This window comes from Coptis chinensis, chromosome 5, assembly GCF_015680905.1.
Source record: "Coptis chinensis isolate HL-2020 chromosome 5, ASM1568090v1, whole genome shotgun sequence".
NCBI lineage: Eukaryota > Viridiplantae > Streptophyta > Magnoliopsida > Ranunculales > Ranunculaceae > Coptis > Coptis chinensis.
The window spans coordinates 10,237,029-10,242,921 of NC_141460.1; the positions used below are offsets into that span (position 1 = coordinate 10,237,029).

The 5,893-nt window shown below is 36.1% G+C and overlaps 1 long non-coding RNA gene across 1 annotated transcript; it reads right to left on the minus strand.

Moving 5' to 3' along the window:
- Positions 1-3,392: 3,392 nt before the first annotated feature.
- On the minus strand, positions 3,393-5,292 carry LOC147496624 (uncharacterized). Its single transcript, XR_015194835.1, has 4 exons — positions 5,033-5,292; positions 4,869-4,969; positions 4,631-4,717; positions 3,393-4,364 (listed from the first exon to the last, which is right to left on the minus strand). It is a non-coding gene; the product is annotated as an uncharacterized LOC147496624 (long non-coding RNA).
- Between the last annotated feature and the right edge of the window lie 601 nt (positions 5,293-5,893).

Sequence of the window (5,893 nt, forward strand, 5' to 3'; positions counted from 1 at the left end):
TTAAGACCTGAATAAGGAAACAATAGTTTTATTTTTTAGTCGTTGTAGTATAGATGAAGTTTGTGAGTACCTTCACTGGAAAACTCTCACGAGGCTAGAACTCATCCACTAGGGAATTCCTAGTGGTTTAAGGCCTTATTGCATATGGTAAATGAAATCGCACTCAGCGAAACGAGAGTAGTTAGAACTCCATTTTTGGTCACTTATTCTAATTTCTCATATTTGCTTGAGGACAAGCAAAATGCTGTTTGGGAGTGGTTTGATAAGAGCCCAAAACTGTAGTTTTAACCCCTTAACAATCGTGACTTTTAGACCAATTATGTGAATAATAAGTAAGAGTTAATACTGATTACGTGTTTTTATGCATTTCAGGCTTCAAAGTCCATTATGTACAGAAATGTGCCACTTTAGCGAGATAAAGGAGAAAAAGTCGGTTGCTAAGGAGTTCTGTGAATAAAAGCGAAGATTCAAGGAGACAAAGCCTTTGTAAAGCCCGGTCAAAAGCTGAAAAGTCAACACGGCGTAAACTTGACAAGTCACAGAATTTCCATGAGACCATATCTTTAGACTCAGACCTCGGAATTGGGCCTACCTTATGTCAAAACGACCGGCTCGGAAAGCGCTTTCCAATGGTCCAAGACTTGACCCAATCAGAGGAGCAGAAGTGGACGAAAAGTCTATTGAAGCCAAATCTAGCTGAAAAACCCTTTCCGGACTGAAAGAATTGGGTTTTGGGCCCGATTTTCCGGCACAAAACTTGGCTCCAAGCCCATGCACGATTTTTGGATCTGAAAGTATAAAAACAAAATCTTGACTCTTCGTAAAGGATAGATAGTTAGGTTAGAAAATAAAAGTAACTTAGAATAGAAAGTAGCCATTAGAATAGCTTCTAGATCTAGTTTTAATTGTTTTTAATTAAGTTTAGTTTCATTTTCATTCCTTGTTTTAGATTAAACCTTTAAAATATTGTTATTCATTTGATTAGATTAATAAAATAGTTTATTATTATTCAATTCGTTTTTCTGTCATTACATTTATAGATCTAGTTTAAATTCTTGTTGATATAATTTCTTAATTATTAATTAGATTTTAATTATTGTTTAATTTAGATTAGTAAATTTGAATTCTTTATAGTATGTTTAGTTATAATTTAATAGGAAATGATTGCATAATGATTTTCGGCTAAACCTCCATTAGAGGGGGGTTGAGAAGCCTTGATGAAAGCTTGATTTGTGTTAGCGTAGGATAGTCGTAATTTCTATTCCACTCTAGAAATGATTAGTTCACCATGAGAATGGGTTTAATCGTTCACATGCTAGTTATGAATTGGTAGAAATGCCATGTGTAATTAGGGATTAGGAAGAACCAATTGTTCTGCGTAGCAGTTTAATTCGGATTACGACGATTCATCGTTAGTATGTTAAGTTGAGTTAAGGTGGAATCAATCCCCCCCCCCCTAATTCCTTATCATAGAATCGACGTAGTATTTTCATAGCTGTTTATTTAGTTGACTAGTTGCATCTTGCGGGTAGTTGCATCGTAGTCTAGCTTATAATTCGTAAATCTCTCATTAGACTTTAGTTATGCTTATTTATACGTAGAGAACATTACTTTGCGAAAGAACTAGGAGTGGAACGAATCATCTACTCCATTATATCTCAATAGGATTGAGAGTAGAAAACTTTGATAAATTAGGCACGTAAATTATCGTTTAGTTTTACTTACGTTTAGAGTTTCATCGCTTTATTCATTAGTAAAACTATGAAAATAAACGATCCTAATTTATCAAAGTTTTCTACTCTCAATCCTATTGAGATATAGTGGAGTAGATGATTCGTTCCACTCCTAGTTCTTTCGCAAAGTAATGTTCTCTACGTATAAATAATCTTTCGCAGAGTGTGGTTACATTGACCGTATGCAACAAGACCTTAAACCACTAGAAATTCCCTAGTGGACGAGTTATAGCCTCATGAGAGTTTTCCAGAGAAGATACTCACAAATTTCATCTATAATACAACGACTCAGAAGAAAAAATTTGCTTCTTATATTAGTCTTAGATATCTATACATCTCCTTAGTGAAGAACGAGGATTGATTCCTTTGAAACTTAAGTTAATATGCATACAATAATTAAAACATCTACATATGAACATACATACAGTAAACTTTACATTGAAATGTACAAGCAGGGCCGTTTCTGGATCCTTTGGAGAGCGTCCCTAAATATGTTCTCACAGGTATGTGTCGAAGAGTAATACTACACTGACACAGAATATCGACACACTCAACCAACACACTGAGGTGGCTGGTGATGTGTTATGTCTACGTAAGCAAAAGTCAAGAGACCATTTTTCTTTTCGTTTCTGTTTCTGCAATAAAAAACCCGTATTACCTTCTCGCATAGTTCGGAATTTCGGAATTCTCGGAATTCCGACAAATTGAAAAACCGGAATTCATTAAATTTCGACCCTTGTTGTATTCGGAATTTCGGCTCAATGTTCGGAATTCCGTTTTTTTGAAAAACCGAAATTCCGCCCGGAATTCCGGAGTTCCGTTCGGAATCACGAACTATGCCTTCTCGAGCGCTCTCTCTCTCCTCCACTACTACTACTGAAATCGAAAATTGGAATAACCCAAATTCACGTGGACTTGTCAGATGAGAATGTGGATAAAACATGTCTCAGCGATTCAAGATCAATATAAGTTTCTAGGGATGGTGTAGTTCAGTTGGATGTTGATCAGGTTCATCCCCGATCCATAGGGGATGGTGAGTGGAGTGATATTCAGGCAACAGATTCAAGGATCTCTTATGTAAGGGAAATCATGCCCGAGGCAACAGGTACTAGCTTAGATATTCCTGTGATAACTCTGCCAGTTGATGGCCACCATGAGCATGACGAAAACTCATTTCATCAACCTTGATATTTGACGTCTGTAAAATAACTTTAAAAATGTGAGAGTCCATAAGTTTTTTTGAGTGACATTATTTGTAGCAGTCAGTTCAGTTCAATCAATTTATAGATCTCTGTCTGTGTCCAACTTTGGGTGTATGTATGTCTTTGAAATCTTTTAACTTACATATATCCAAATTGGTGATAAGTGTTGGTGTAACACTATAACGCTGATTTTTGAAACAGTTAGAGATTATGTATTTATGTTGATGGTGATATCAAGGATATCTGTTGTAAAACTTTCAAGATATTGACAATTGTGTTTATATGAAACTAATGAAAGCAAACTGCAGAGGTGTTAACATGGGAGTAATTGACATTTTGATATTTGTGTTTAAAGCCTCTGGATAAACAACTTGCAATTGTATTTCATTCTACGGCATTAATTTTGTTTTCAGTCATAAATTGCAAAAAATGATTTAGTGAATTAACACTACTCAAAGAGACAAAAGATCCAATTGATTTTTCAAGAGTGTAAACACTGAGAAAAAGCCATCCTCTTCTTAAAAATCAGGAAGGCTTAGTTACGTCTTCTTTGGAAACAATATAGAAAGGTTACAAATTCTGTAATGAACAAGATCTCAAATGATCGTCAAATCAATGTATACAGCTTCAGTTGATGATACTGAGAAAAAGGCTTTCAACAATATGCAAGTGCAACTCAGACCTTCTTAGCTGTTGATGTGGACAAGCATAATTCACTCCATCCAAAATTTAGCTTGGCCTAAAAATTACTGCCATGTGATATCTGCTTCACAAATTCAGTGAAGCAGGTCCAGTTATCACGTTCAAATAGAGTCTGCCCCATTCTCACAAAGTTGAAGGAGAAGAACAGCTCGTCAAGACCGTCTAAATAGAACCTGGACATCTTCAGCACCTGCTGCAATGACTGGTTTGAGTCTTGCTGCAGAATTTTCACCATGAAGAGGTAGATCTGATGCCCTGGCAGCCAACAGAATTTGTCTAAGCAACCCTTCTGAACTGCTGAGTGGATGCATCTGCTTCTCCTCCGAGTCTCTCATTTCAAAGCCAACATAGCATAAGATCACTCCATACCTACCAAAGAGGCGAGCTATGGGGAGGTATCCATCTCTGATAGAGGTATTGTAGTAACCAGCAGTCAACTCAGATGGATGAGATTCGGTGCCATAGTGCCAGTGCATCCCTACCAATTTCCCAGAAATGCTTACTCCAGTCTCCCAAAATATGGTTTATGCCGTCATACACAGCCTCTCCCCATGTAGAAGCAACATACAAGAGTACCATTCAAGAAAAAATCTGCCGTATTCCAAGACCCATCACTTTTAAAAAATTCTGTTTCTTCAGGATTCTGCATCAAATTGCCAGGACCACCATTTCCCCACTCTCGCATTCCAACCTCTTGTGCGCATGCATTCAGAGAAGCAAGCATATACTGTACAATTGAAGAGAAGAAAGTTGAATCTTCAGCAATCCCATTGTATAACAATACACAGGGTATAATTGTATAGTGTATGATGTTTATACAAACAAATGTAGCAAAACTATAAATTTCATATCATAGCACCTTAAGAACAAACTGTCATAGAAGGAACTCCCTACCTTTTACCCCACAAAATCATTAACAAACTGTCAATTACCCTTATAATTCAGATTCACGGCCAAAATAATGTCCTAAACAAAATGGAATTTAAGACTTACCAAAATCCAAGTCTTGCACTCCCGAAGGTAATTTTATTCGTAACAACCAATGAGTGAAGAATCGCTGGAACCCTGTAGAGATTGGAGCTGGGAGATGGGTTGCAATGTAAATAAATGCAAATAAATTTATTTAACAACCAATCAGTGAACAAACAATTTATTTTAAGACAGAATGTAAATAAATCGAAACAAATCTCGCAACAAGAAAATGAAAAAAAAAATGAAATTGGAATTAAACCTATTCAAGAGGCATTGTTGGCAATATTTGATACAGCAAAGCTTATTATTATTTCTCTGGTTCTTGCATTTAGCCAACAAACGGGATGTTCTTTGTCGACACTACATCAACCAATCAATCAATTATATCAAATTAACAAACGAAACCTCAACAAATCAATTTACCTGGTGACACATCTTTGAGAGTCCAAAGACTTGATCTTTATCACATTTGACTCGTTTTGAAGATGGGGAACAACGAATAGGAAATGGGTTTCGCTTGGTGTCAGCCTATTTGGGATTGATTTTGGGGGTGGAAATTTTGGGAGAATGAATTTGGGTTATTCCAATTTTCGATTTCCAGTAGTAGTAGTGGAGGAGAGAGAGAGCGCTCGAGAAGGTAATACGGGTTTTTGATTGCAGAAACAGAAACGAAAAGAAAAATGGTCTCTTGACTTTTGCTTACGTGGACATAACACATCACCAGCCACCTCAGTGTGTTGGTTGACTGTGTCGATATTCTGTGTCAGTGTAGTATTACTCATGTGTCGAAACACAAATTCGCTCTTAATTTTGTCCACTCAGGTTTTGCTAACTCCAGTGTGCAGTGGCACATATTTCCTCACATCTCAATGAAAAACAGAAGAGCCGAAGTTGATCAATCACATCTACTACTTATTATCACACCATCCTGCTCCTAATTGAGCTAGAGGCCTTTATTAGGTATTGTGGGGCTTAGGTGGTGGTGTAAAAAAAAAATCAAAATGGAAAATAAAAAATGACAAATATGAGAGAATAAGGTCTTCAAGATATTTACACTAGAGAAATCCTTGTTTTTTTTTTCTTACTTCTACATGAGTTTCCATACTTTGTTTTTAAGCTTTTGGAGTTTTTTTTTTTTTTTTTTTTTTTTTTTTTTCAAAAGCTTAAGAAATTATCATTCTAACTTTCTTTTCTTTTCCTTTCCTGAGGCAAGTAACTAATTTAGGACAAGTCTTTCTCTTTATTTTTCTATATTTCATCTTATTTCTCATACTCGTCATTTAG